This window comes from Schistocerca nitens, chromosome 2, assembly GCF_023898315.1.
Source record: "Schistocerca nitens isolate TAMUIC-IGC-003100 chromosome 2, iqSchNite1.1, whole genome shotgun sequence".
Taxonomy (NCBI): Eukaryota; Metazoa; Arthropoda; class Insecta; order Orthoptera; family Acrididae; genus Schistocerca; species Schistocerca nitens.
The window spans coordinates 149,662,128-149,683,381 of NC_064615.1; positions in this window are offsets into that span (position 1 = coordinate 149,662,128).

A 21,254-nucleotide genomic window follows, 5' to 3' on the forward strand; every position below is an offset into this window, starting at 1 on the left:
ATTCATGCAGTTTTTTCACATATTTAATGCTCACCTGTAGAGAAGGGAATTCCTTGTCATTGCATAGTGCCACAGAAAAATGCCTCACTACAAATACAGTTGTGGCAGAAGTTATGAGTTGCCATCATAAACATTAGCAGGTGCAGAATATTGCTAAGAAAGCCACACATGCTATGACTACTATAGCAGAAACCAGTGACCCATCATAAGAATGCATTTCTGAAAATATCTTGCTACAAATTTTGCTGTGATAAAAGTTATGGGCTGACATAGTAAACATTAACAGGTGCGGAGTATTGCTAGAGAAGCCACACAATGCTAATCTCACTACTGTCCATATAAGCAATGTATTATTCAATAATGCCTCTCTACAAATACTGTTATGATAAATGTTACAGGTTTCCACCACACACATTACCAAGTGGTGTGGCTAGGAAAGCCACATATGCTATGCTTACTTTTGCAGAAAAGAGAACCCACCACAGCAATGTATTTCTCAACATGCCTCACTTCAAATTGTATTGTCATAAAAGATATAGGTTCCCATTATAAACATTACCTGGTGCAGAGTATTGCACGGAAAACGGCACACACAAAATTATTATTTGGAGCACTTTCCCTCATAATTTAATATGTTAGGTTATTCTGGTACAAACAATGCAAAACATGATAACATTGGGCCTCATGTATATAACTGTTACAGCACATATGTTCATTTCAATGTTAGAGTATGTAACGTTCCCTGGCAACACTCACACTATTAATAAACTAAAATTTAACTGTACTATATACGCCGCTATGAAGCAATTTGTATATACTGTAATTATTTAACAAAAAATATTATTTAATTTTGAGTAAAGGACATTCGTTATTATTGTAATATTTTCTGTAGTAATATTCTCAATGTATTTATGATTGTAATATTTCTATACTCATAATGTAATTACGAAATGTGTCAATATCTGCGATAACAAAAATGTAAAATACAGCCGCAGATTGCAAAGAGACATTAACGGTTGATAGTGATATAAATAGGAATACATAGTGTGCATTCTTTGTCGTCTTTCTGGAAAGCTGAAAGTGAGAGGAACCTGTGACGTAGCATTTTATGAATGGGTAGACTTCATCTGTCTGTATCTAGATGTAGCCGCCATTAGAGGAGAAGTTACAAACTAATGTAAGTTGAATTATTGATGTGGTCTAAATACATTATAATTTATCAAAAGTGTGTATTACTAATGTAAATTAGCTTGCCCATGTCATCTATAATATTTCTTTAAAGAATTTTCAGCATTTTTAGCGGTGTTGCAGGGCTGTGCCGCGACCGAACGATTTGCAGCGGCGGCACATTTAAAAAATTGTTCCGCTAAGAAAAATTAACCAAACCCGTAAATCGGGAGCAGATAAAAATTAGCAGTGAATTAAGAAAATGTTTTTCTTTTACAGCGATCCAGAGACTGACGGAATTTATTACTAGTTTCACATTTGTGCATTCATAGGCGGATAGTTGACGTTGAAATTTAACAATTTGTTGGTTCTTTCAAATAACTTAAATGTATAGTGAAGTGTGTTTTATCAATGGTAATTAAACGTTCAGGTCAGCTTGGCAATATTTAACCATTTTCTGCTAATAGAGACAGTCTTGTGTGCCATAGCTAACGCCGGGAAAGATTCAGTAAATATTAAAAAAAAAAAAAAAAACCACTGCATTTAGAAAATGTGTGCCAAGGCCGAATTATGTAAAGGATTTAATTCTCAACTAAATATTCTTAATCAGTTAATATGAATTCACGTAATTTTAAATGTACTTAATTCTGTGAAAATGAATTTTTATTACCACACGTAAATAAGGCGTTCTACAATAAAGTTCGTACGTACTGACTGAAAGAAAGATAAATTAACCAAAAACAAATTTAAAAAAGGTAACTATATATTTTTTAATTTCATTTCATTAAAAGTAACAAGGATGCTTTATTACTATTATTTTCTTTCTTTCATCAACAGTCTACCTCATTGTTAAGTCATTTAAGTAGAAATTGGCATCTGACATTATGGCTGCAAGCCTGCAACTGACATGTATCTTACTTGTGTAAACTGCAGTGTTGCTAATCTGTTTTTATATATGAAGTAATTCTAATTTTAAGTGATTGGATGAAACTTAGTCCAGACCAAATAAGCTGTAAGCAGATATTAGACACCAACTAGGATAGAAGCAGTATCACTAACAGGACAAACACAGAGAAACAATTTGAACTGTGAGACAACTTTAATACATTAGACAAAATACAACATACCACAAAAAAATTTAAAAAATTCACTGTCGCAGGAAAAAAAAGTCACGTGTCACTGGCATTTTTCTTCTTCCAGTACTTTAGTTTTTCTTTCAGGGCCAGAATCTTTAAATTTTTTATCCTCAGCTCCTTTTGGTGCTCTGCCTTCATTATGAGTAATTGGGCCTCCAGTAGTTCCACTCTCTTCTTGCACACATTGTCAATCACTGTTCCCGAACCTGATGGCCTTGGCTTTGCAGGCATCCTGCGACGATGCCATGTATTTTTTGGCGTGCAAATGTTTTCATTGGGTTGATCAGGAGACTGTGAAACAGATTGCAACTGAGTGACATCCACCAGAACATTATTTGGTGTCTCTTTACTTAGTATTACGACAGGTGTGTGGGAAGTGCTAGGTTGTGTGCACTCTGCTAACTCGACAACTGAAGCAGGTGGCGTGTTCTCACTGCACTGCACTTCACTGCTCTCCATGTTGACAACATCCACAATCATGCTAAACTGTGCATCGGAATCATATGCATTTGTTAACGGTTTCATTGAGGAACTAACAATTTCTAATAGTTTAGCCCGATCATGGATCGTGGTTTTTTGGGTAGGCTTCCCCCCACCTGTTTTATACACTTCCACCTTTTCTTCTGCAAGGTCTTTTCGAAGTCTTCTTTTCATATTTTCATAACAGGTTTTCAGCCTGTCACAGGATCTTTTTGTCACACCTGAAATTAAATAAATGTAGTTTGTAGTACCATAAATTAATTCTTATATTATTTGCATTCATAAGTCCATTTTGCATTCTGAGGCTCTTAAGTTATAACTGCAATAAAAATCTAAGATCTGTATATGGTTTTGTTTACATATCAGTTCATTAAAAAGAAAGTGGTATAGGCATATATGAAGAATACGGCACAGGGCTAAGTGAGAAACGTATGTTCACAATTTTCAACATAAAAGCTTCCGTTAGTCACATAATATTTAGTTAACAGTAGCACGGCATTGGATTTTAAATTTAAAACTAACAAAACAATTCCAACCGTAAATGTACATAGTCCTATCACGTATTTCAGTGGTACGCCAATAACAGTTTCAAATTTCAAACTAAAAGCCAGTGTGTGCCATATCCTACGCTTACGATCAACCTAGAAAAGTTATTCATTTATGAGTAAACTTACCAGGAGTAGAATTAAATTGCGCCTCCACATGGGACCACATTGCCTGTTTATCTTTTAAGCTGCAGCCGTCTGTTTTCTTATTTTCAAGAACGGATGCATTTGCACCCACCAGTTCAAGAAGTACATCTATCTCGTACTTCGAGAAATTCGGTGTTCTTCCTTTATTCTCCATTATTCTCCAAAAAAGAAACCAACAGATCAGAAATAGGTACCGAGGTACGTACACACACTCCTGCTTGTCGACGGAGAAAACAGGAAAGATAGAACGTGGCACCAGCGATTATCTGTGCAATTTCATGTTTACTAACATCTTTGCGTTGCCAGGGCACGTTCCATTGCAATGTAGAGAGTTTACCGCGGTCAAATGCACAGTTGGCTGACGACGGTTTGCTGACCAGCGATTAACGTTGGTGCACTGCAGAAACATTTTAACCGCGATTTACTTTTAACCATGATCGCGGGACCTTGGTTATCATGCTTTTTGACCGGGGTTGGTGCACTCGGCCGTAAGTATTTGAAAGTCTTGTTTGTAACCTTAGATTTATGACCCCAGTTCTACGAGTTTTAATTACTTTTTCTAGGATATGTATTTCGCGTCGCTGAATGCATTGTAAGTTGCCAATATAGTTCATCCTAAATTCTTCAAATACATTATAACAAATTCCGTTTACCATTTAACCAACCTTTCAATATACGCTTCAATTTTCCCCGAGTATTTCACTGCTGTCATTTTCTAGTTTTAACCAATTTTCTGTACGTAGTACAATGTGAGGTCCACAGCTTTTTAGGAGAGCTTCAAACTTTGGCACTTTGATGCGATTGCTTTGGTCATTGATCATTATGAAGCCTCTCATCCATAGGAAGCATTTCCTCTTATAGTAATACTTAACACTTCCAGGTCCACTACAGCTACCTTAGACTGTAATGGATCGAGAGTCACCTTCTGTTCACCCCACACTTTCAGCTTTCTGGGTAGCAGTTTCTGTAGTGTAATGTGCATATAGCACATTTAGGAGGACCCAATAATTCTCAGCCCTAACGCACAAGTCCAGGAAGCCGTAGCTAGTTTGTCACAGAGCTTTCGGAGTCTCTAGTTCAATCCCACGTTCAGTTCTCAGGACAATGCTGCAAATGTCTGAGATTCGTTGAAACCATTTGAACAAGGCCTGTGTTCCTACCCCTCTCTACCATTCGCAAGAATGATCGAAGTATGACCTCAGAGCCCCGATGACCGCTTCGTTTGTTCCGACGTGTACCACAATTTGCAGTTGATCATACTCTGTCCCTCAGTCGCTGCCAGAATAACTTCTTCAGCTACTTTATTGAGATACTGAGGCTTATACAGCATCTAAATTTTGGATGTAGGGAAGGAATACACAGCGGTTTCCTCATTCAGTAATCGCATTTGAATGTTAGCTGTTTGTCAGCTGATCGTGTTACGCCACGTGTAAGAAGGAGAGACCTCTACCAACACATGTTGGAATTCGACATTGGTAGGTTCATGACCTACTGTGACTATAGTTTATGGTTCTGCGACACTGCTGCTCACATTGGTTGGGATCCCACAACTGTCGTGCTACTACGGAACTGACTGGTTAAGGAGCACCTTATTCACCGCTTGAAGGATCTCAATAGCCCCGTACAACTAGTGCCCGAGAAGACAAGCATACTGTGCATTCAGGTCACGTACAGGAAACTGGTTTGTTGGCAGCAATATACTGTAAGTATGCACAAGGATATTGAAATAGCGCACGGACTGCTGCAGACTGTCAGCATGGCGTCTGTGAATGATGTATATATGCAGACTGAGCGACAAATGAAAATTTGTACCAAGCCCAGGGTTTGAGCCCAGGCAGATGCGCTAACCACTACGCCACCCTGGTGCAGTGGCTTTGCACAACTTCGTGGACCACCCCAACATGCCTTCCTCATCAGTCCAAATCCCCGTTCACACCTCAACTCGCTTGGTATTCCTTACATTGTTGGGGTGCAGGGAGAATACCAAGTAGGCTGAGGTGTGACTGAAGATTTGGGTTGATGAGGGATGCATGCTAGGGTAGCACATGCAAAGCCACTCTGCCAGTGTGATGTAGTAGTTAGCGCGTCTGCATAGTGAGCACGGAAACTGGGTTCGAATCCTGGCCTTGGCACAAATTTTCGTTCGCCATTTCAGCCTGCATATATACATCGTAGATGTCTGAGACTTGGAAAGATCTCTCGAACCATGTAGTTTCATTTGAGGGCGATCATTGGTGTGGCTTCCAATGAAGTAGCATCAGAGACATGCACACTAACAGTGATGTACCCAATAAAAACATTGAACATAGAAATAGCACCACGTTCACATAGGTCCCGGTTCAGCAAACAGCATCATGATGGATCTGGATGCTCCTAGAACAACGGACATAGAAGAACGGTCATTGCGAGATTGTATTCGTAATTCCCACATGCGCCAAGCGCTTGATTTATGGTATGAGGTGTTACTGGATCCACGACACGGTCACCCCAGGTTCGCATAGCTCGTAATTTAGACAGCAGACTTTACGTCTGTGACAGTGGTTGTGCCCTATCTTCGACGTTATCTTTCAACACGAAACGTTAAGACTGCCTGATACCCATTCTGTCCTGACCTACCTCGATACGGAGGAAGTTCGACTGTTGCCCTGACCAGCATATTCTCCAGTCCGATAGAGTGACAAGCCACCGCTCGTCAGCCATTACATCTGATGAAATCTAGCACAACATAGAAGCAGCGTGGATATACATACACTACTGGCCATTAAAATTGCTACACCACGACGATGACGTGCTACAGACGCGAAATTTAACCGACAGGAAGAAGATGCTGTGATATGCAAATGATTAGCTTTTCAGAGCATTCACACAAGGTTGGAGCCGGTGGCGACACCTACAACTGCTGAAACGTTGTTGTGATGCCTCGTGTGAGGATGAGAAATGCGTAGCATCACGTTTCCGACTTTGATGAAGGTCGGATTGTAGCCTATCGCGATTGCGGTTCATCGTATCGCGACATTGCTGCTCGCGTTAGTCGAGATCCAATGACTGTTAGCAGAATATGAAATCGGTGGGTTCAAGAGGGTAATACGGAACGCCGTTCTGGATCCCAACGGCCTCGTATCACTAGCAGTCGAGATGACAGGCATCTTATTCTAATGGCTGTAACGGATCGTGCAGCCACGTCTCGATCCCTGAGTCAAAAGATGGGGACGTTTGCAAGACAACAACCATCTGCACGAACAGTTCGACGACGTTTGCAGCAGCGTGGACTATCAGCTCGGAGACCACGGCTGCGGTTACCCTTGACGCTGCATCACAGACAGGAGCGCCAGCGATGGTGAACTCAACGACGAACCGGGGTACACGAATGTCAAAACGTCATTTTTTCGGATGAATCCAGATTCTGTTTACAGCGTCGTGATCGTCACATCCGTGTTTGGCGACATCGCGGTGAACGCACATTGGAAGCGTTTATTCGTCAGCGCCATACTGACGTATCACCCGGCGTGATTGTATGGAGTGCCATTGGTTACACGTCTCGGTCACCTCTTGTTCGCACTGACGGCACTTTGAACAGTGGACGTTACATTTCAGATGTGTTACGACCCATGGCTCTACCCTTCATTCGATCCCTGCGAAACCCTACATTTCAGCAGGATAATGCACGACCGCATGTTGCAGGTCCTCTACGGGCCTTTCTAGATACGGAAAATGTTCGAGTGCTGCCCTGGCCAGCACATTCTCCAAATGTCTCACCAACTGAAAACGTCTGGTCAATGGTGACCGAGCAATTGGCTCGTCACAATACGTCACTCACTACTCTTGATGAACTGTGGTATCGTGTTGAAGCTGCATAGGCAGCTGTACCTGTACACGCCATCCAAGATTTGTTTGACTCAATGCCCAGGCGTATCAAGGCCGTTAGTACGGCCAGAAGTGGTTGTTCTGGGTACTGATTTCGCTGGATCTATGCAACCGAGTTGCGTGAAAATGTAATCACATGTCAGTTATAGTAAAATATATTTGCCCCATGAATACCCGTTTATTATCTGCATTTCTTCTTGGTGTAGCAATTTTAATGTCCAGTAGTGTAATTGTGTATGTCAACTAAACTCCGTTCGACTTGATGTCCAGTGCTGCAGTTTTAATGGTGGGCAGTGTGCTTATTTTGTCTGTGTTTCTTCTTCACTGAATTTAAATGAGTGTGTGTGTGTGTGTGTGTGTGTGTTTGTGTGGGCTTGTGCGTGTGGGGACTGAGGTGCAGTTTATGTGGTTGCGCGCGCACGTTTCTATCTCCGCTGCTCTGCCTTCATCTTTCAGACAAGAAAGAGCCAGTACCTCCGCCGGATTTTATTGCACATTCCAGCGTCTCATCCCGCTAGTACTACCTGCTGTGTATTCGTGCGACGTGACAAGAGTGACAGGCGGGCAAGTCAAAGAGAGGCAGCGGGGCTGCAGCCCCGTGAAAGGGGCGCAGAAAGAGGCTAGGGCGGTCCGTGGCCGGCTGCCTTTCACGCTAGCTCTCAGCGGCCGGCCCCTCCGTGAAAAGGACCGACGGGCGCGTCTCCGCTTTCTCGCTGGCACGTCGCCCGCGTCACCTGCGCCCGAGCCCTGAGCCGCGCTCTCCGTACCTTCCCTCCGGGCTCTGTGAAATATTGCAGACGCCCCGATCGATCGCCGGCGCCGCCTCATCGTTCTGCCCGCGGCCCTTATCGCTCGCACGGTGTTCGACTTGGCGTGTTTATCTCTAACAGAGAGAAGAGAAGCAACATATCCGCCAGACGCTAACAGTCGATACACACTGGAGTGGCAGTCCGGTACGGAGCTCCAGATAATAACATGCGAAGGCTCCACCTCTTTTCTCAAAACGAAAATGTCTGACTGCAAGTGTTCTTCTGTCCTATACATTCATATAGAACTCCCACATTCTCTATTTTTCCTCTGCCTTGTTCTTCCTCAGGCAGCCCCTTTAAGTGGGGTCGGATACCCGAATCTGACAAACCTGTTTATTTCGCTAGGCGCTACAGTGTGGAAATGCGCGACCGCTACGGTCGCAGGTTCGAATTGCGCCTCGGGCATGAATGTGTGTGATGCTCTTAGGTTAGTTAGGTTTAAGTAGTTCTAAGTTCTTGGTGGCTGATGACCTCCGAAGTTCAGTCCCATAGTGCTCAGAGCCATTTGAACCATTTATTTCGCTAGTATAAATCTTGTTATACCAGTCCCATCTTTTTTCATGTCTCTTGCACAGTTGTCAGACAGGTGGTGAGGTGTCGCCCCTTACACTGATATACTTAGAAGTGGAAATTTCTATACTCACCTTGAAACGTCCCCTTTGAACAATTCTACACGACTGTGCTTTAACCTGACACACAATATTTTTTAGCGCAACGCAATCTGACTTTCAACACACAATGTTTTGTTAGCGCAACGCAATCTGACTTTCAAAATTCTCTACAAGAGAATGGCCCTGACTAACATTAAACTATACCTTTCACAAATCACTTACCTCACAAAAATCTTCGCTGCTCAAGCTACTGCAATACAGCGAGCGCCACTACTGCCAGCTAAATAAAAGATTCAAACTATGGAAGGCACTAACTACTGATAGGGATAGTTAGCAAATGAAAGATATTAATAGAGAACAAACAATGTATTTACCTTGATATCATGACAAATTACAAAACTCCGCCATCTCTCTCCCCACATCCACCACTGCTGGCGGCTCACCTCCAACTGCCCAGCGCTACGCGCTGTTCACAGCCAGCTGCCTAACACTACAATGGTTGAGTATTACAACAATGCAAAGCAGCCACAGACTGCACACGGCACAGCCGGTGATTTTCATACTGAGGTGGCGTTATCAATAAAAAAACCTAAACAGCCTACTTACATAGCCCCCATGCTCCCCACAAAAAATTTTACAAATTTTGTTGGGCACTGGCCAATACATATTTGTTAAAATTTTTTTTTCACAATTACAATAACAAAGAAATCAAATGCACACACTTATTGATACAATGTTGGTCAAAAGCTAAAATTTTCTCACAGTCCATAAAGACAGTTCTGATCATTCATCACATTGCAGTGTTTTTCTCAAAGTCTGAGCAGTAAAAGAAAATGCACACGGAAGTAGTGGATTTCCATGCAGTCTTGAAGAAGTATCGTTGTCCTTCCAACGGAAAGACAGTGCTGACTCTCGACATGCTGACAGGTAATAGGCCACAACAGAGCAAACCCACAGCGGAGTCAGTCGAAGTTTTGAAGAGTATTGGTGGGTAGGTCATCACAGAACAGACCCACTGTAGTCCTGGTAGAGATTACGGTATTGGTGGGCCACCAGAGGCGCAGACCCACTGCAGTCCTTGTAGAAAGAATGGTACTGGTGAGTCATCAAAGGTGCAGACCCACTGCAGTCCTTGTAGAGATAATGGTACTGGTGGGCCACCAGAGGCGCAGACCCACTGCAGTCCTTGTAGAGATAGCCAGCAGCCATCTGTTGTGACTGTGCAGGTACACAATCACCATTGAAGAGTCTTGCGGATAATATAACAAGTCCATAACCACCACTTGTGCACTCACAAAGTTTTTGGAATTGTCCTTAGAACCAGCAATGCTGTTATCCAGTCCCTTGCTGAATTATTAACACACGTGCAAACACTAACAGTCCCTACTTCTCACATATTGTCCATATACTATGACCAACAAAACGTGTGCAGTGAAATGTAACTTACAAGTTAATAATATGATGAACTGGTGTCTATACAATTTTATAACATAAGAACACAATAACAAAGGTACAAAACACATCATTAAAGAACATAACAATACAAATAACATTTGCGGATATAGGGGCTTTACAAAAGAATAAAAATATATACATCAGTGTTACAAAAATAATGACATAAGTACATACATAAAGATCAGAACAACTTTTGAAACATCACCTCCACATATGAGCAACAAAACAGAATTTACCAAGTAAATAACATAGTATTAGAAAAATTCTACAACATAGCTCTAATCAGCTAAACACATAAAGACAGGAAAAACACAAATACACAAGGGTACACAAACACATAGAGGGATGACACAAAAGGAATGGATAGGGTTCGTTTTCAGTGTAACTTTTGGTACTGCAGTATTGTGCGAACAAAACCTTTTTTGTTCTTGGAGATCTCCCTGTGTTCATCATTATTCCCAAAAAGTCCTATCTGTACCTCTTTTCTGTATTCCAACCATAAGTCTTTCAAAATAAATATGGCTCATTGTACAATACTCATTTAGGCCCAAATCTTTTTTTATATACCTTGTCAATGCATTGCTTCCAATTCATCATAGTTAGTTTCTTATATAGTCTACCCCCTCTTAAGCTAACTTAAATCTACTGAGCTCAGATATATATACCAAGGGACGAGGCAATGCAGCATCACATAAAACAATAAACATCAATGACAAAAATTTCAAACTGGCAAAGCAAGCTACAGTAAATCTAAATTACCAAGCAATTCAACATTACAACTAATATGAGGCAATGCGCAGCAAACAATAAAATAATCATTAGTAAAACTGGCTTAACAGCGTAATACAAAGTCAAATTCAGTAACATTATGCCTGGCAAACAGCAGCAACTTATACCTAAACATGACATAGCTCAAGCAGAAAAAATATTACAGTAAAGATAACAATGCAGATAAGGGAAATGTATAATCACATCTTAATGTCTAAGTAATTAAAGTGGTGCACCACAAAAACTAATTCTACAAAAGATTCCTAAGTACTAGAAAAGAAAATTATGTATGCAGTTCCTGTTATTAGGCCCTTCTTATTGTTCTTTCCATTCCAAGAGCTCCTATTTCGAAGAATATGGGTCATGAAATAATTATTTAATAGATCTGTTGACAGAAAGTGTTCACATTAGCAAATGAAATTATTTTTTATTTTTTTTTTATTTTTTTTTTATATATATAAAACCCATGCTGCAACACAGCTGGAAACTAAATATCAAATGAAATAAGCAACTATGAAAGGCAAAGCATAAAAATATCATTCAATAGTCATGTGACATTTCATAAGTTAACTCTCGTAGAAAGACGCTTGTCGTAATCAGGTGTGCAGATGTAAAAATATTTCTCGTCATTTCATTAGGCATTTCTGTCGCCATATGGCATTTCTCTCAACTAGCACGACAATAGCCGTGAACTGTTGCGATGCTTTCTACAAAGGAACGTCAATAGCTCGGACAATGGCCTGCCCCCTTTTTTTTTTCTACCTGTGCCGCTGGAAGGCTAATGGCCTTTTTTTTTTTTTTTTTTTTTTTTCTCGGGCGGCTGTCGCCCAGCTGTGTGCCCGTGACGCATTACGTGCAGGTGGTCACTGAACTTTCTTACCGAAATATTTACGACAGCAGTTTCCGCTACGACAGTCTCACATAAAAATATTTCACAGGTCAAGAATTAGCGTTGCAAATCTGTAGAAACAAAATCCTATGAATATAAGTGTCCAAGAAATTTTCGCCGTCATTGTGATACATTCACGCATTTACACACATTTCATAACTCTTAAAAGTACGATTCGCGGTTTACAACATCCGTTTTCACCAACCAGAGTCCCTAACTTCTACTCATTATTCCTTACCTTATTACACGTATATATATCATCGACACATAATCAAATTCCTCATATAGTATCAGCTTATTGATCATAAACGTACCTCAACAGCATAAAACATATCGTCGTCGTAAAAAATAACATCATAATACCTCAGTCAACCCTCAAAATCGTCGTAGCTTCCTCCAATAGTTTCAAAACCTAAAAAAAATTCTCTGCTCATGTCAAAAGTGTCATCTACCTCAAATGTACTTTAAAATCATGCTCCCTTACCAAATATATCATTCAAAGCTCTCATAGTATCACAATGGGTCCAAAAAAATATGAACAGTTCACAAAGTATAGACAAAATACAATTTCGTAAGTGTGAAGGTATCCAACTGTGTAATTACGTAAACATCTGTCACTGATGTAGTAAAAAGAATGTTTGTTTCTCTGTCAAATAATCAGATAGCTGTGTAATTTATGTGTTAGAGAAATATGGTACCGATGTGTAAAGTTGTATAAGCAAATACCATATTAGCTAGGGTTCCTTGTGGTTGCCACACACATGGTACACAAAGTAAGCGTGTACCCCCCTGAGGATAAATGTAATTATACCCTCAGGTGTTACAAATTACATCAATGGAATGAAATGTATCTCGGAAAACCTTCTTTGCAATTCAAAAATCTTTAAAAATAAATGTTTTAAGTACAAAATTAATCACTGAAATACGTGTCCTGTAGCGCTAAACTGTGCGTCATGTTGTAAGATAATCTCTGTGGAAGTCTTGTAGTTATCGTCCTCCGAAAGCTAAGTTCTGCAGAAGTCAATGTACTTACCTGATGATACACAAAAGTGAAATGCTTTGCGTATAGATATCTTAGTTATTACGCTTATTGCCGTGATGAGGAAAGTGCTGTGTTGTAACTTATTGTTGTGCTACGGAAAAGGCTGTCTCCTTGTAGCTATACCACAAAAGTTACTACTAAAACATGTTTTACTTTCCAGAAGAATTCAGAAAAACTGTGGCTGTATGGGTTTGACAGGTACTGATTCTTGTGCAACATGTCTTCAAAATATTTCACAAGACTGGAGAATTCAGATTGTTCAAAATGTTTCATCATTATGATGCCATGTTTTACTCGGTCTTGTGTGGCTTGAGACCAATATGCTGAGAGGAAGGCATGGTAAAATTCTCCTTCACTATGACAATCGTGAATGACCGAACGCATTCTTACAGCTGGTTCATTCTCTAAATAGCCACACATAAATTCTAATCTGTGTTCTAATGACCAGTTAGGGGGAAAACAATGAGAGAATTGATGGAGCCACGCTTGTGGATGAATGTCGTTGGCAGAATTTTTAAACGTTTTGAATTTACGTGTAGTAATGAACAGCTTATAGTCAAAGTCATCATGTCGGCGAGTCGCATATCGGTCATTGTTACGTCGTGTCGGCGGTTCCATCTCAAAATTCGGTGTGCCTTGCCAATTTCTTTCATAATTTCCGAAGTGTCTTGTGTTATTATTTTGTGGTTGTTCCGTATTTCTATGTCCCTCTTCCCGTACTGGAGCGCGAGTGTCCTCTGAAATACGTAATTCTTGTATTACCTGTGTCAGCTGATCTTGTACTTCGCGGATTTCTCTTTTGTGTTGCGTATTAATTTGATTTTGATTTTGTTTGAATTTTCTAATTTGTTCATACTCTTCTGTGTCAGTGAAGGCTACAGGTGTAGTGTCATTCAGATCATCATCTACCTTCGTAGATAAGTTAGTGAACTGATCTGAAAGTTCGGCTACTTTATCCGATAGTGTACTTATTTCCTCAGTGTGTTTTTCTGAACCAAGTTTCAGAGTATCTACTGTGTCCTTTAAGTTTTCCTGAGATTTTGCAAGTTGCGTAACCGAATCGGTAGATGCAACTGAGTCAATTTTAGCTTGCAAAGTCTCATGATTTTCATGAACAATAATTTGCAGTTCTTTTATGGCTGCTTCGTGATTCTGTAATGCATTTTCATGCCGCGAAAAAATAGGTTGAAAATGCTCACAAATTTGTGTTTTTACGTCATTACAGACTTTTTGACATTTCGATTCGATGTTATGTAACTCAGTAGTTAAATCCTCACGTGTTTGTTCAAGCTTATTTTCCACTGAGTCTAACTTTTGAAGCTGTTGTTCCATTGCGTCTAACTTTTGAAGATTTTGTTCCATTTGTTTCTGATTTTGCTCCATTGTGTCTAATTTTTCAAGCTTTTGTCCCATTTGTCTCTGATTTTGTTCCATTTGTTGCATTAATTGCAATAATAATGTATTAGTGTCTGGAATCTGTTTCTCTATGTTTTTTGGCAGTGCATTTTCACCGGCAACATTCACATTTTGACAAGCAGAAAATGTGTCTTGACTCATTTGAGAAAACGGTGATGACCCAGAACCTGAATCTACAGTATTTGCGAAATTGTGTCCTGTCATTTCGGATTCCTGAGGCGAGCTGTTGCCGACCGACCGATCGATAATGCTTCCCTGTTCTCTAATTGTTTCGCTGTCTACACCATTGTTTGCCGCCCGCTCCATTTCCCTATGCACAATTACCAAATTATTACTTTGAACATCAGTTAATTCATTACTCGGTGGCACTAACATACTGCTTTCGTCTTCGCTGTCATTTCTCAATTTACTTTGGAGCCTAGTGTTACGTTTTTCACACGCCATTATTGTCACAGTATTTCACACGACAACACAGAAAAACACAATTTGAAGAGCAAAAATAAGAGAACACATTAACATAACACTGAAAATAATATCTAGTTAATTGCAGCTGCGAAATACTTGGTGCAAATCTACAACAAATCTACAACAATGAAAGACTGCAACTACAAAGGAGATTTTCTCTACAATTACGCGCTAGCAATAAACAAAATCTACACTAATTACACAAACTACAAGAACAAATCAGAAGATTCCAGTGAGGTATCCTAGGCTAAGGGTCGACATATGAAACGTCCCCTTTGAACAATTATACAAGACTGTGCTTGAACCTGACACACAATATTTTTTAGCGCAACGCAATCTGACTTTCAACACACAATGTTTTGTTAGCGCAACGCAATCTGACTTTCAAAATTCTCTACAAGAGAATGGCCCTGACTAACATTAAACTATACCTTTCACAAATCACTTACCTCACAAAAATCTGCTCAAGCTACTGCAATACAGCGAGCGCCACTACTGCCAGCTAAATAAAAGATTCAAACTATGGAAGGCACTAACTACTGATAGGGATAGTTAGCAAATGAAAGATATTAATAGAGAACAAACAATGTATTTACCTTGATATCATGACAAATTACAAAACTCCGCCATCTCTCTCCCCACATCCACCACTGCTGGCGGCTCACCTCCAACTGCCCAGCGCTACGCGCTGTTCACAGCCAGCTGCCTAACACTACAATGGTTGAGTATTACAACAATGCAAAGCAGCCACAGACTGCACACGGCACAGCCGGTGATTTTCATACTGAGGTGGCGTTATCAATAAAAAAACCTAAACAGCCTACTTACAACCTGGTCCATGGAAGATGGAGATCTATGAACATAATCTGGCTTTTTTTTGTGCAACGGAAACCATTCTAAACGCTCCATTTGATCAGGCGGGACCCACAAATAGTTCATTACCGAAGTATGTAATGTTTTCAGAGGTATGGGATATCGTTTCGCATGATATCTGTCGTTTTAAAATTCAAATGGCTCTGAGCACTATGGGACTTACCTGCTGAGGTCATCAGTCCCCTAGAACTTAGAACTACTTAAACCTAACTAACTTAAGGACATCACATACATCCATTCCGGAGGCAGTAGTCGAACTACGACCGTAGCAGTCTCGCGGTTCCAGACTGTAGCGCCTAGAACCGCTCGGCCATCTGTCGTTTCACTTTTTTTTTTTTAAGGAATGGTATCGGTTAATTCATATTGCAGCTTACGTGATTTGCTGTTTCAGTTTGATCATTTATATTTGATGGACACAAGGTTTATAAAACCAACAAAAATGTGTGCGCATTTCTCATACTGAAATAAACTCTAAGTCACTATAAATGTAAGTCATATTGTACAAAGTTCTCATAATTTCAAGAATTATTTCATTCCATAAAGCCAGTTATTTATATCAACACATGCGAGTTATAATAGAAATCAAAAATACGTTTTGTAAATCAGTTACGTTAAAGATAATTATTTACCGATAAGCTATAGCTCATATTTCGAAACTAGATTAAGTTAAATATTCTGATGCCTTTGAATAAAAATAACGCATGATGACTGAAGCATAGTGGACATAAAAAAAAAACAGATTACTAGTGGCAAAGAGGGCGTTCCTGGATGAAAGTAGCCTACGGCTATCAAACATCGGCCTTAATTTCAGGAAGAAATTTCTGAGAATGTATGTCTGGAATACACCGTTCCATGGAAGTGAATCGTGGACTGTGGGAAAATCGTGAAAGAAGAGAATCGAAGCCTTTGAAATGTCGAGCTATAGAACAACGTTGATAGCTGGATGGACTTATAAGAAGTAAATACGTTCCCCTAGAATCGAGAAGAAGAGGAACATGTGGAAAACAATGACAGGGAAAGGGAACAGGATGATAGTACATGTGTTCGTACATCAAGGAATGCCTTCCGTGATACCTGAGGAAGCAGCAAAGGGCAAAAACATATTGTGGAAAACACATATTGGAATATATGCGTCAAATAATACAGGACGTTGGATGCAATAGCTACTCTGACATGCAGAGGTTGGCACAGCAGAGGAAATCGTCGCTGACCGCATCAAAAATGAATACTGATGAGACAAAAAGTCTGAAATGTGTATCTTTGCTTTACATTTAGTTGGAACGCCTGCAATAATTATTGCTACACCAAGAAGATGACGTACTACAGACGCGAAATTTAACCGACAGGAAGAAGATGCTGTGATATGCAAATGATTAGCTCTTCAGAGCATTCACACAAGGTTGGCTCCGATGGTGACACCTACAACGTGCTGGCATGAAAGTTTCCAACCGATTTCTCATACACAAACAGCAGTTGACCGGCGTTGCCTGGTGAATCATTGTTGTGGTGCCAGGTGTAAGGAGGAGAAATGCGTACCATGACGTTTCCGACTATGATAAAGGTCGGATTGTAGCCTATCGCGATTGCGATTTATGGTATGGCGACATCACTGCTCGCGTTGGTCGAGATCCAATGACTGTTAGCAGAATATGGAATCGGTGGGTTCCGGAGGGTAATACGGAACGCCGTGCTAGATCCCAACGGCCTCGTATCACTAGCAGTCGAGATGACAGGCATCTTATCCGCATGGCTGTAACGGATCGTGCAGCCACGTCTCGATCCCTGAGTCAACAGATGGGGACGTGTGCAAGACAACATCCATCTGCACGAACAGTTCGAGGTCGTTTGCAGCAGCATGGACTATCAGCTCAGAGACCATAGCTGCGGTTACCCTTGACGCTGCATCACAGACAGGAGAGTCTGCGATGGTATACTCAACGACGAACCTGGGTGCACGAATGGCGAAACGTTATTTTTTCGGATCAATCGAGGTTCTGTTTACAGCATCATGATGGTCGCATCCGTGTTTGTCGACTTGACGGTGAACGCACATTGGAAGCGTGTATTCGTCATCGCCACACTGGCGTATCACCCGGAATGATAGTATGGGGTGCCATTGGTTAAACGTCTCGGTCACCTCTTGTTCGCATTGACGGAACTTTGAACAGTGGACGTTACATATCAGATGTGTTACGTCAGCCACGTCTCGATCCCTGAGTCAACAGATGGGGACGTTTGCAAGACAACAACCATCTGCACGAACAGTTCGACGACGATTGCAGCAGCAGGGACTATCAGATCTGAGATCATGGCTGCGGTAATCCTCGACGCTGCATCACAGACAGGAGCGCCTGCGATGGTTTACTCAACGTCGAACCTGTGTTCACGAATGGCAAAACGTCGTTTTTTGGATGAATCCAGGTTCTGTTTACAACATCATGATGGTCGCATCCGTGTTTGTCGACATCGCGGTGAACGCACATTGGAAGCGTGTATTCGTCATCGCCATACTGGCGTATCACCCGGCTTGATGGTGTGGGGTGGCATTGGGTTACACGTCTCTGACACCTCTTGTTCGCATTGACGGCACTTTGAACAGTCTACGTTACATTTCAGATGTGTTACGACCCGTGGCTCTGCCCTTCATTAGATCCCTGAAAAACCCTACATTTCAGCAGGATAATGCACGACCGCATGTTGCAGGTCCTGTACGGGCCTTTCTGGATACGGAAAATGTTCGACTGCTGCCCTGGCCAGCACATTCTCTAGCTCTCTCACCGATTGAAAACGTCTTGTCAATGGTGACCGAGCAACTGGCTCGTCAAAATACGCCAGTTACTACTCTTGATGAACTGTGGTATCGTGGTGAAGCTGCATGGGCAGCTGTACCTGTACACGCCATCCAAGCTGTGTTTGACTCAATGCCCAGGAGTATCAAGGTCGTTATTACGGCCAGAGGTGTTTGTTCTGGGTACTGATTTCTGAGGATCTATGCACCCAAATTGCGTGAAAATGTTATCACATTTCAGTTCTAGTATAATATATTTGTCCAATGAATACCCGTTTATCATCTACATTTCTTCTTGGTGTAGCAATTTTAATGGCCAGTAGTGTATTTGTTTTGTAAATCGATTATGTTAAAGATAATTATTTAACAATGATTTATAATTTCCATCGTTCCGACGATCTGAATTCGGGTGTCTGCTTAGCGATCGCCGCGCTTGCGGGCGCTGGTCGGCAACTAGCGAAGCTTCTAGGCTGTCGAGTGAGCGCCCTCCATGGCGGACACGAGGTTCCTCGGCTAAGGCGAGGAGCTAGCTGTCTGTCCGCTCTGTGACCTGATGCGAGAGAGACCTACATGTCCATCGCGGAGGCAGTATTGTGCGGCTTGGCCATACTAAGGGATAGTGTTAATGGTTGGTGTCCGAGGCCAGATTGTTTACGTGCAGTTTTTTCCTGTGCATTGCGCACAAATTGTTTGAATTAGCGGCTCAACAGGAATGTATTAGAATAGTGTGCGGAGTCGTTAATGCCAAGACAGATGCGCTGATACTGAATGGAGACCGTCCATTTACGATGAATTTGGCTAGTTCTGTGTCGTACCTTAAGTCTGCTGTTAAGTGTTTTAGTTCAGCACCGTCACTATGGTTGGTGGTAGTTTTCTGTAGACACGCTCTGATCGGCGCGAACTTGTGAGTGGCGTGCTGTCTGGATTTTGTTCCATCGTTGCGATTATTGTGAGCTCCAGGGTTTCACTATTTTGGCGAGTGTCCACTATCCGTTAGAGGAAATATAGTGAAAACAGATGCAGTGATAAGGACTGGAATTTTGTGGAAGCATCTGGAAAGTAGACGCTACAAACTACGGTTTTTGTGTGACGGGTCATGTGCACCGACGCCAGGCGCGGAAAAATGTCATTGTTGTCTGACAAGGGAACATTCCCCAGAGTCAATGAACGATTCTGATGAAACTTGGCGGGTCTGTAAAGGGGAAAAATTATTATGCAATGAAGTATTTTTTTGATTGTTCCCAATTTCACTTTCAAGAGAGAAAACACACCCCATAAGGTAATATGGCATATTAGATTTAGAGAGAACAACTTCAAACGATGAAATATAAAGAATGTGTCTCATATAAAGGTTGAAATGTAACTACCGGTCTTGAAAACTGTACAGTCAACTTTTGAAAAAAAATGAAAATGGAGACTTTCGTTAGAACGTAAATTATAGACTCTGTATGTCCATCTTTTTAGAGATGGTTGCGGGACTCGGCTGTTCGATACAGGATGTTATCGCGTAATTTTTTTGAATGAATTAAATTGAATACTATTTCATATAACGATAACTGTGCCGTTATTCCTGTTGTATGAAATGGTTTTGAAGGTATTCTTTTATGTTTGTTAAAGGTCATAGCTAATTTTTCTCAGGGCGCTATCGCCAGAAATATCATACGAATCCCAAGGTGAAGACATCCCTCTTACTCACGATGGATTAAAAATATTTCTTTAATATTACGCGATAATCCATTTAAACAATGTTTAATTATTTTTCTGTGAGGTTGGGTGCTCCAAGATAGCTGCCTATGTGCAATGGCAGAGTAAGCATTTATAGATATTACTATTAATAAAAACTGGCCTAATATGAATTGGAAAATATTTCAAGACGCCGTTTTCAATTTATTGACATTATTCTTTTTAATACTTTTAGCATTAAATGACTGTTAAAAGAACTTATATATTTTTTGTCGTCAATGGCGTCGCTACAATAATGAGCCTCCACAAAATGGGCAAGGCTAGATTTAATTATTACGTACTGAATCATATGAAGGATAGGTACCCACTACTGACAAAAACACATATTACAGTTATTAATTTTATATATATTCAACAAAATTCTATTACTACTACAGATAATTGTATCAGTTACAGACCGTGAACGATTAGCGTCCGTCAGCTAGAACATCAGAATCGATAAGAAAATGAAACAAAAAAATACGCTCATTCTTCTTGTACAAAGGGACAAAGATAATAATAATTGCGATTTTAAGAGCGCAGATGGCGTTTCTCCCTTGTTGAATTTCGGCGACTGTTTTACACTCTTTTTTACCGGAGGCTATCTATAAAAGGCCCTCTGGAATGCCATTTGCATAGTTAGATACAGTCCTGTAAATAGCATTCCACGATAGCTTATTTCTTGTTATCAATTGTCTACGTCCAAATAGGTGACGATAGACATATCTGATTTTATTATGGTTAATATATTTTAAGTTTGTCTGCATCCAAACAGGTGACTGCAGACGTATTTGATATAATCATGGTATTAATATACGCTTAGCTTATCTATGTCCAAACAGGTGACTACAGATTGATTTTTGTTTTTTTCTTCATTACATTAATATGTTTTAAGTACGCCTGCGTCCAAACAGGCATGTCCGGAGTTATGGTGAGGCATTGGCGTCGGATGCTGTCTTTCAGCAGCCCTAGAGATGTCGGTCGATCACTATACACTTGCGTCTTCAGGTAACACCAAAGCTAATAATCGCACGCACTGAGGTCTGGGGACCTGGGAGGCCAAGAGTGACGAACGTG